Genomic DNA, 11,806 nt, shown 5'->3' with positions numbered 1-11,806 from the left:
AACGTTCATTTTCAACTTTAGTACTATAAGATAAGCATATTACGTTACACAAACTGTCTACTTATATGGTCAAATAATATAGCCATAAGAATTCCATTCTACCTTGTTTTCTACTCAGTGTACACAAGTCAACATTATTTGTTACTTCTGTAGTCTTGTACTTGTACCAGATGGCTTCCGGTAACGACTATACCTCGATTGCCTTTTAAGGCCTTTTTTTAAAAATACATTGGCTTACAGATAATTTTTATGGGGATAAGAAAGCGAAGGAACATTTAGTCATTATTTTTATTCCTTCATGGTCCAGACAATTCTAATAGATGCAATCTTCCCGTTAATTGACAAAGCTTGGCCACAATTGTGATTGTAATTCCTAGATATAAACGTTGGCCCCACCCTGTTGAATTTGTTAATTTAATATGGACTGATCCACAATTTGAGTTTAGAGTTGTGGTTTACAGCATCAAAATATTTAAACAGGTTTGGCTATCATGTTCAAAAGTCTGTTACTGCTACGGCTAATAGTCCAAATGTTGAAATTTGCCTTACTTCTTGGAGCTTCAAATTTATTTAGATATTTTCACTAATATGAAAGAAAAAACACACTAAAATATATATATTTTATTATTAAAAATTACTCACTCATGTATCAAGAAAGCACATATAAATAATTACAAACAACATGTAGATTAAATTGATTAGAAAATTATATGTTATGTTTGTTCTATAGACTAGATAACTAAGGGTCATCAGGATGAACTAGTGAGTTTTATATACACTAACAGTAGTTGATGCATTTCTCTATAGAATATGTCATCTAAGTGCAGTAACATATTAACATCGATTGAATTTAAATAGGAGTAAACCCGTTACTGCACTAAGTTTACAATTATCTCAACCTAGTCAATAGCATTCAATGCTAGTTTTGTGTCTTTTGACAACGTGGGAGAAGGACAAAGTGTGTAAATATGACAACTTTTGTGCCTTTCATTACACCAACTGGTATCTGAACAATTCCCCACCCTGTCAAGTCCCTGCTTATTTACTCTGACTTAATTTTTGTTATGCAAGACAAATTCCACACTCATATAACTGTGCTGGCATCAATTACACATCAACATGTTGTCTGAGAGACATTTCAAATGAACTACTTTATGACATTAGATTAAAAAATTGATATAGAAGTGAACATAGTAACATACTTTTGTTATTAAAAGTAGGCCATATTTGTGTCTGAAATTTAATTTTACCCCCACCACAATTCCTATACCAATTAAAGGATTTTCTTCAAACTTGGCTCAAATGTTCACCTCAACAAGGGGATGTGCAGAACCCATTTTGCCCATGTGTCAGCTCAAGGTCAAGATCACAATTCAAGGTCAAATATCAAACAATCAAATATTAGACAGTATGTCGTGTCCGCTCTGTACGTCTTACACTAATTGAAAGATTTTCTTCAAACTTGGCTCAAATGTTTACCTTAACAAGTAGATGTGCAGAACGAATGTTGCCTATGTGTCAGCTCAATGTCAAGGTCACAATTGAAGGTCAAATATCAACCAATCAAATATTAGACAGTATGTTGTGTCCGCTCTGTAAGTCCTACACTAATTGAAAGATTTTCTTCAAACTTGGCTCAAATGTTCACCTCAACAAGGGGATGTGCAGAACCCATGTTGCCCATGTGCCAGCACAATGTCAAGGTCACAATTGAAGGTCAAATATTAAACAATCAGATATTAGACAGTATGTCGTGTCCGCTCTGTAAGTCCTATTCTAATTGAAAGATTTTCTTCAAACTTGGCTCAATTGTTCACCTTAACAAGGGGAAGTGCAGAACCTATGATGCCCGTGTGTTAGCTCAAGGTCAAGGTCACACTTGAAGGTCAAAACTTGACTTAGAAAATATTCTTAAATTTTAACATGTATTTAAATATTTCTGAAACTAGAAAAGGTATTCGCTTAAAACTTAAACTATATATGAAGTGTCACAATTAAGACATGCTGGTCTATTTCATAACTCTGTATTGCATTTTAACAAAGTTATGCCATTTTTTAAGTTTTCAAATTTACATACAATCAAATATTAGGCAATATGTCGTGTCTGCTCTATAAATCTTATACTAATGGAAGAATTTTCTTCAAACTTTACTCAAATGTTCACCTCAACAAGATTATGTGCAGAATCCATGAATCCATGTTACCTTTGTGCTGGTCAAAGTTCAAGGTCACACTTGAAGGTAATAAATTGACTTAAAAAATGTTCTTAAATTTTAACATGTACTTGAATTTTTCCATAACCAGCACAGGTATTTGCTTGAAACTTAAAAGATATATGATATACTCTTTTTATAATTTAATTAGTCATTTATTAAGTTAAGTTAATTTGCAAATTTTGGATATTTCACCTTCTTTGCAGAATACATAAAGAAAGTCAGAACAAAATTGAACTATTTTGCCTTATGAATAGGTTACGTAACAGGTAATACTGTATCACTATACGATTACCGTATATATGCATGTATTTACTAAACAAAAAGTAGAATAATTTAAATCGAATATTTAATAAATTACATTACATGTAACTTCAATTTTTCGATTATATTTTTTCAATACTTTGAAAATGCCACCAACGCCGTTAGATTTTAAGGAAAACTTCAAATGGCCTAATTGGTAATCTTGGAGTAACTACATTGTAAAACAACAACTGAACTGGTAATGGGGGGGGGGGATAATTGAAAGCTTTCGTATTTATATTATCTTGTGTATGTCATGTCAAGGGACGAAATATTATTTCCACAACAAATCAATACCATTAATGTAGGCCGAGTAATGTAAATTTGATGATAAAAAAGATAAATTGGTTTGGCATTTCATTATCGTTCGTAGAATGGTAAGTCATGAAGTAACCGCAAAAGGTAAAAAAGACCCGATTACATAGCAGCCTCTGAAACTTAGTACATTTTGTACGCTACATTTGGGAACGATTTTATAAAACAAGAACTCTTTTAATTAGTTTTAAACTCATATTATTTAAGATGGAATATATATACAAAAGGAATTAATAACATCTGCACAAATTATCCACGCAGTGCCATTGTCTGTTACAGTTTGGTAGCCCTGCCGCATTACTGATGCAATCTTGCTGGGTCAAACAATCTGAAATGGGGGAAATAAAGTGACATTTTATCGTACACACATTTTATTCTTAACATGCTGAAACGACGGTTATCAGCCTATGTCATAAAATAGAGAAAATAAGAATCCCTAAAGAAAGGCCAATACGGATGTATATATATTATAAGGCTATGACTTTAATCTCATTTTAAGGTCACCATCAAGCAGTATATACCATCCAAACACTGTGTAGGCCCCCTGTGGAAAGAACTAATTACCACAAGCACAACAAAATGTCGTGCTGAACGATAAGTCTTTACTTGAATTCATACCAAGAATCGAATGCATCGCTACCCGCAAACATTTTAAACTCACCATGTTATAACAGCAGGAAATTTATTGTTAAATATACATTATTGCTTTATAAAATGATAAATGAATTTAATTAATATACATGTATTTGCCTCAATCACGTGTAGCTTAGTCAAATGATGACGATGCTGACGATGTTACGGTCGTACAAGTGGAAGGGGATAACAAGTTGCTGATGACACAAGAACCAATCGAACAACCTATTTTAGGCAAAGGATGAAAACTAATTTTCGCAGCATATCTAGGAATGTAATTACGTTACTATAGTCCAAATCAACATTGGTTGCTAGGTAGCGTGATTTGAAGTCAGAGACCCGAACAATATGGACTTTTTTGTTGCTTATACACAATACCAATATATCAGCCCTGATCCCACTCACAACCCAACTTTTTCTGTCGTAATCGTAATGCAATACAAAATGTATTTATATTTTAACCCATAACTTGCTAAAATTGTGTAATGTATTTGCCCTGTATTAAATCTGAAACAATCTATTCAAATGATTCCAATATCAAAATTAAAAGCAATCAACAGTGTAGTGAACGGGGGGGTGTGCACGTTGACCTTGCACAAAGACTAATTACTTTCGGTTCCGGCACGTATGAAAGGAGTCAAAATATTTTGTAAAAAGCAAGATTTGAGATATTTTTGGTCTGTGTCAGAATCTCGCTTCTACAGACCACAGAATAGGCGTTTACTATGTTGCAAGTAGAGGAGAGATATTGGCCAAGCATAAGTTCACTTTTGCAACGAGAAGGAATATAATCTTATTACAATTTATACACTGTAGATGGTTTAAAATAAACTTACTATTGCATGTACAAATTTGATTCACACATTCCTTGTAGTAACCAAATGAACATTGAAAGCTCATACATTCTGTTGCCACATTATTGTTTGGGCAATTTTCGGCAAAGACGACAACAACTGAAAAGATAAACCTCTTGAAAAAACAGGTTTACAGCTGATGACAATTCTTATAATGTGATGAATCATATTGACTTAGGATTATCGTTAAATGGGCTTCAAATTACAGGGGTAACAAACAGCTTATTTGCAAATATTCATTATCAATCAGCACATTTCGCAATTGCGGTTATACACAGCATTTGTGTTAAATATGTACATTTTACCATTTAACGTGAAAAATAGAAATGTTTTGTCACTTTTTGCAATCTAAATAGATACATGCTTAGAAAAGTGACGAAATAAAGAAAATCAGAATCTCCAAAGAACGTCATAAACGGCAAGGCTCGGTTTAATCGAGTCTGTAAGTGTTTAAGGACGGTACAAGAAAGTGCTAGCTACCGTCCACGCCCCCTAGCACCGGTTAGCGGTTAAAGCAGAATTCAACATTTGAGCATGTAAATGGTGATATTTTAAATCTAAAAACATTCGCAGATGATTTTATACAAAGCCAGAGTCACTCGAGCTTTTATTAGTTGATACACCTTATTATATACTAGTTTATGATTTGTCTTACCCATCGTTATTGCGACACAAAATAATAAAGCCTTCATTTTAAATGTTACTTTCGTAAAAACAGAATTAAAAATGAATGCCTCGTTGAGTATGTGTCACGTAAAATGAACGATAGCTGTGAGAAACGAATATGTGCGGCTACAATCAGAACATGTACATTTGTACGTACTTTTTCAACTTTAGTACTAAAAGATAAGGATATTACATTACACAAACTGTCTACTTATTTAGTCAAATAATATAACAGAATTCCATTCTACCTTGTTTTCTACTAAGTCTACACAAGTCAACATTTTTTTTATTTCTGTTTTCCTTGTACTTGTACCATTTGGGCCCTTTGGGCATATATTTTTTTTTAAGAGGGGCCTTTTCCCCGACTTATACCTGGGTTTTTGTTTTTTAACCCTTTTTTTTAAAAAAATACAGGGTTTTAAAAAGAAAATTTTTGGAAAAAGATACGAGGGTTTAGTTTTTTCCCTTTCAGGGTCCTGTCAAGGGTACAAAATGCACTTTTCCCCGTTAACACAAATTTTCGTCTCAATTTGTTTCCCTAAATAAAAAAACCCCTTGTCTGGAAGTAAGCTCGATTTCAAAAAAGTTTAAAAAAGGGGGTTTCATTGAGTAAAATTAATGCAAACCTAAGGGAATACAAAAAAATTCCCCAAAAAAAGGAAAAAATGCTTGTTTTTAAGATTTTTTATCGATTTTAAATAAAATTTTTTTTAAAAGGGGCCCCCAAAATTTATGAAAAAAGAGGCCATAAGGGGCCCTTGGGGGGCGCTCCCCCCGTTATGGGCCCCCTGGAGCGGGGTCATTTTTAAACCCCCGGGGTTTTTATTTGAACAAATTTGGAAACCCCATAAAATTTGTTTCAAATTTAAAGGGTTTTTACCTACAAAAATAAAATGAAAAGAAAAATGCCCTCTGCCCCCCCCCGGGACCCCCCCCCCGGCAGGGAAATTTTCCCCCGGGTTTTATTAAAAAAACGGGTTAGAAAAAAATTGCTTTTATTAAGATTTTTTATCGATTAATAAAGGGTTTTTTTAAAAAGGGAAATTAATTTAATTAAGAGGGGGCCATGAGGGGCCCCTTTGAGGTCGCCCCTCCCCTGAAAACCCCGGGAGCAGGTCTTTTAAAGCCCCAGGGTTTTTTTATTTGAACAAATTGAAAACCCCCCCAATTAGAAGATTTTTCCCATGATTTTAAAGTTTTACAACAAATAAAATAAAAGGGCAATGACCTCTGCCCCCCCCCTTTTCCCCCCCCCCCCCCCCGGAAAGGGCCAATTTTTACCCCGGGGCTTTTTTTTTAAAAAAAACTTGAAGACACCCTTTAAGAAGAGTTTATAAAAACATCCAAGCTCTAGCTAAATTGGGGTTTTAAAAAAAAGTTTTTTTAAAGGTTTTGCTATACACTATAAGAAAATAATGCCCCCCAGGGGGGGGCCCAAAAATTTTGACCCAAAGGGCTTTTATTTTGAAAAAAATTTTTTTTGACCCCCTTAGAACATTTTTCAGGGTTTAAATATTTTACCTCCACTCTTTGAGTTTTTTTAAAAAAATTTTTTTAATTTTTACTATATGCAAAAGGGAAAAAATCAATGACCCCCTGGGGGGGGCCTTTTTTTTAAACCCGGGGCTTTTATTTTGAAAAAATTTGGAGACACTCACTAGAAGATGCTTTCATCCCAAATATCAAAGCTCTAGCTCTTTTGGGTTTTTTAAAAGGGGATTTTTAAAATTTTTTTTAAATTTCGGTTGCCATGAAACCAAGATTCTTCAGGGAAATTAAAATTCGTTGAACTTTTTTTTTTAAAGGTTTACCACCAAAGGAACATTCCTTTTGAAGTTTGGTAAAAATTGCTAATTTGGTTTTGGGGAGAGGTCATTTAAAAGTAAAAATTTACCCCGGGCCCGCCGGACAAAAAAACGATCACAAAAGTTCACCCTTTTCACTTTTAAACAGTGACAAAAAAGCAAATCAAAAGTTTTTGGGCCCTTTTGCCAACATGTAAGATAATCACAGAAACAAGTGTGTAATTTTTTAAAGCCATCCCTTTCAGTAGTTAGGGAGATCCCCAAGTTTTCCCCAAAATTTAACCAAAAATTTCAAGAAAAAAAGGGGCATTATTTTTGTAAAAAAGGGCAAATTTCGGGAATTTAGGGGGCTTTTGCAAAATCATTTTAAGAAAAATCACTGAGAACAATTTGTGTGAATTTTAAAACCCAAATTTCCCTTAAATACTTAAAAAATTTACCAGTTTGCAGGGCCAAAAAATTTAACCCAAAAATTTTCAAAATCAAAAGGGGGGCAAAAATTATGCAAAAAAGCAACCAGATTTTATGGACTTTTGCCAACTTTGAAAAATTTAATCAAAGAAAAAAAAGGGGTGTAAATTTTCAACCTTTCCCCTTCAGTAGCTTTAGAGGAAACAGCTTCAAAAGCAAAAAATTAACCAAGAATTTCTAAGTCGAAAAAGGGCATTTAAATTTTGCAAAAGCAAATTTAGAATTTTGGGACTTTTTTCCCCAAAAATGTTTTATAATCACAGAGAACAAGTTTGAGAAATTTCAATCCATTCCCCTTTAGTTGTTAGGAATACCAGCTGCACGCAAAAACTTAACCCCAGGGGCGCCGGCAAAAAGTTTACGCATTAGCTCGGTTTTTTCTGCGAAAAAAGTCGACTAAAAAAACGTTGGATTTTTTTATTTAATATGGGCTGGGCCCAAATTTTAGTTTACATTGTGGTTTTAATACACAAACAAAATATTAAAAAAAGGTTAGAATAATCAAATTTTAAAAGCCCGTTTTCTAAGGGTAAAGTCCAAAGGGTTTTTTTCTACCTTACTTTTTTGGAGCTTCAAAATAAAATTAAAAATATTTTACTACTATGGGAAAAAAAAAAAACACTTAAAAAAATATATTTTTTTTATTAAAACCCCTTAAATCCAAACATTGTCAAAAAGAAATATAAAAAATTTTCAAACAACCTGTAGATTTAATTTATTGAAAATTTATATTGTGTTTTTTCTATAGACTAGTAATAAGGGTCATCAGGATGAACTTTTGACTTTATATACATAAGTCCTATAGAATTTCCCCCTAAAGCAGTATTAATTAAATAACATTTAAAAACCTTTTCTACTAAGTGACAATTTTTTCAATCTCGACAATAGCATTAAATCTAGTTTGATCTTTAGACAATTAACAGGGGGCCTGATGGCCCTGAATCGCTCCCCTTTGTTATTGGGCCCCGGGGAGGGGGGCCAATTTTTAAACCCCGGGGGATTTTATTTGAACTTTTAGCACCCATTTGAAGTGTACTAAAATATCTTAGCTCTAGCTCTAAGAAATTTTTTAATTTTTTTACTATACAAATATAGGGAAAAACAATAAACCCCCCCGGGGGCCCAATTTTGTTTTCAGGCTTTTATTTAAAAAACTTTGTAACACACTAGAAGAATTCATGTCTAATATCTAAACTCTCTTTTTGGGGTTTTTTACCAGAAATTTTTTAATTTTTTACTATTACATAAAAGGGAAAATAAGATCCCGGGGCGGGGCCAATTTAAACCCCCGGGCCCCTTTCCCCCTTAACAAAAAGGGTAGACACTTTAGAACACGCAAAATTTTAGCCTAGCTCTAAAGTTTTTTAAAAAAAGATTTTTAAAATTTTTCAAAAACAAAAGGAAAAACAATGACCCCGGGGGGGGCCAATTTTAACCCCCGGCTTTTATTGAACAAACTTGTTAGACAACCATTTGAAATGTTTCATCTTAAAGCTAAACTCTAGCTATTTGGGTTTTTAAAGAAGATTTTTTATTTTTTTACTAATACAAATAAGGAAAAATCTGACCCCCCCCCCCCCCACGGGGGGGGCAAATTTTTGACCCCAGGCCTTTTTATTTAAAAACAAACTTTGGTAAAACACTGACAGATGATTTTTATCCCAAAAATTTTAAGCTCTAGCTTTAAGGGTTTTTTTAAAAGCAGATATTTTAAGTTTTTTTTTTTTCGGTTTTCCCCAGGGCCCCCAAGAGGGTTTTTTTGGCTTGGGAAAAATTTTCTTTGAATAATTCTTTAAAGTTGACTACCAAAAGGGGGAACAATCCTTTTTAAAATTTTGGATAAAAAAGGGCTTAGGGGTTTTATGAGGAGGGGGTTGTTTAAAGTAAAAGTTTAAATTGACGGACCCCGGACGGACGGACCCCGGACCAAAAAAGCAATCACAAAAGCTCACCAGTCACTTTGTGACGGGGGTAAAAATTTTTAAAAAGACATTTGGGGGAGAACGAAAAGGCATTTTGAAAAATATAACGGGCCTTTTGTCCCTTTTCTTTTCCCCCCCCCACGGGTACCCCTGAAAAAATGCCCCCCCCCCGGTAAAAAGTCCGTTTATTTAATTTTATGTTTTAAATTGTTTGACGGGGCCGCTGACTTTCAATTACAAAATAAACATGCCGTCTGGAAAAAACTTTTCCCCAAATAAACTATTTTCTGACATTAGATTAAAAAGTTGAAAAAAGAAGTAAACTTTAAGTAACATATGTTACAGGATATCTACCCGCGTCACGAAAAAACCCAACAAAAATGCTTTTGCGACCAGCATGGATCCAGACCGGGCCTGCGCATTTCCGCGCAGTCTGATCAGGACCCTTTGCTTTTCCCTGTCATTTTCCCTCCACCTGTAATAATTTGGGTTTTTAGCAAAACGGGCATGGTTTTCCTGTTTCAGACTGCACCGGTTTGCGCACCCTGTTTTTTTGGATCCACGCGGTTCCCCAAACCCCAAACTAATTTTTGCCCGTTGAGGGTTTCAATTTTTTTTGTTTTAAAAAATTTAGGCCATTTTAGGGGTTCTGAAATTTCATTATCACGGGGTCCTAGTATAACTAAACAAAAAAAGCCTTATTTTGGGCCCCTTTCCCAACATTTTTTTCCCCCTTAAAATAAAATTATTTTTTAAAATTTTGGAAGTTTATTCAACAAATAATTAAAATATTTCAATTTTATATTAAAAAATTATTTTGTTAAAAAAATAAAAAAAAGTAGGTTTTTTTAAAATTAAAAAGGGTATTTTGGGTTTTAAAAAATAAACAATATTTTACCCCCCCCCTTTCATTGAAAAGGGGAAAAATGAGATAAAAATGTAATGTGGACAATTAAACACATTAGAAATAAAAAATTTAGATTTTTAAAGCCGGGGGGTTTTGGAGCTAAAAATTTGCCTTTAAAAATTCAAAATAAAATGTTTATTTTTCTTTTCACCCAGCACACAAATTTAGAACGGCCCCAAAAAATAAACCCCAAAACAAAAAACTTATTGGGGAAGCCTTTTAAAAAAAAATCATATTTAAAAAATCTTTTATTATTAAAAACATTTTTGTAAAAATTTTTGAAATAGATTTTTTTTAAAAACAGCTTATAAAAAAATTTTTTTTTATATTATATGAAAATTAAAATGTGCTGGGTTTGGGACAAATATGCATTTTTTTTGGAAATTTTAAAGGGTTGTTTTGGGGTCCCCCCCCAAGGGTGCTTGACTTTCATGCAGATCTTTTTTTACTTCCAGCAAAAAAAAATTATTTTAAACCCCCTTTTTAAAGGGGGGACGTGGTGAAGCTAAATACAAGGAAACAAAATACATATGTAGTATTTCAAACTTGTGAAACAATAAAAATGAGACAATAGTTCTTTTATATTCTTTGTACATAGTAGTATTTAACACACAAAAAGCACTACAAGGCATCATCACATATTTCTGGTTAGTCCATTATGGACGTTTTATGGGAGTCCAGATTTAAGCTATACTTTGCTAAAATTTGATGTTAGAAAATATTGATAATTACTTCAGTTTCTTTGTAAATTGAAATAAAGATGTTTAGACTTCACAAAAAGTAGATAATTATGTTATGTTTAAAAAATGACAGTGTTTTTTTAAAGAAAATACCAACTTTACTGGGCCTATAATAGAGAACACAGCTTTCAATACATAATTTATTCATTCAAATCAGGCAAATTCAGTCGATTAAAGTATCTTACTCAAGGATGAGCATGGTAAATCATTAATTGGAGGTCAGATAGGCACTATATATAAACAGTAAAGCCATTTTCATAATCAATGGAGGTTATTTAGCTTTCAGAAATCGAGGGGTGAAAGCGAAAGAAGTCTAAGTGCATTTCTGTAAATTTTTTAGGAGAGACAAAAACTGTCCTTTTTTTAAAGGGTTTTATTAATTTCCATTTGTGGTACTCTGAAATGAAATCAGTTATTTGACAATTTTAAAAAAATTAACTTAAAAAAAAAATGAAAGAAAAGATTATATTTGTAAAAAATGCACTTAGACTTTTTTCGACTCAAAATTTGTCAAAATATCACAAATTTGGTAAATGCGAAAAAAGTCTAAGTGACGGAAAAAGGAAATAAACACTCTATATTTAAATTAACAGAAATGCTCAATACAGAATAAGTTTAATCCCTTACTTTACTATTTGACCATATAGAATGGAAAGAAAAAAAAAAATAAATTTAAAAAAAAAATTCACTTGACCTTTTTCGCAGTAAATGGTAATTTAAAAACTTGCCTGATAAAATAATGACATCGACCATTTTTTAAACCAGATACTTTCATCTTAATGGAAAATATTATTAAAGTTTATAAGATTCTAAGACTAATTTAGGGTTTCTACATTTTTTAAATTTTTGCATTCAGTTTCCATAATAATGGAATTTTTTTTGTGTAATTTGTGATCAATAAACAGAAGTTTTAGTTGATTACCCAAAAATAATCACTAAAACAGATACTTAAGGAAATTTGTTCTTTTTCTAATTAA

General features: G+C 32.7%; 1 long non-coding RNA gene across 1 annotated transcript; it reads right to left on the bottom strand.

Annotated features, from left to right (window-relative positions):
- Positions 1-3,006: 3,006 nt before the first annotated feature.
- Positions 3,007-5,109, bottom strand: LOC132755354 (uncharacterized). Its single transcript, XR_009629190.1, has 3 exons — positions 4,974-5,109; positions 4,301-4,417; positions 3,007-3,159 (listed from the first exon to the last, which is right to left on the bottom strand). It is a non-coding gene; the product is annotated as an uncharacterized LOC132755354 (long non-coding RNA).
- Between the last annotated feature and the right edge of the window lie 6,697 nt (positions 5,110-11,806).

The sequence above is a fragment of the Ruditapes philippinarum genome, unplaced genomic scaffold (assembly GCF_026571515.1).
Source record: "Ruditapes philippinarum isolate M1 unplaced genomic scaffold, ASM2657151v2 ctg21006_1_1_1_1, whole genome shotgun sequence".
In the NCBI taxonomy this organism is placed as follows: Eukaryota; Metazoa; Mollusca; class Bivalvia; order Venerida; family Veneridae; genus Ruditapes; species Ruditapes philippinarum.
The sequence above is the reverse complement of the archived record's forward strand: the minus strand, read 5'-3'. Positions and strand labels throughout refer to the sequence as shown.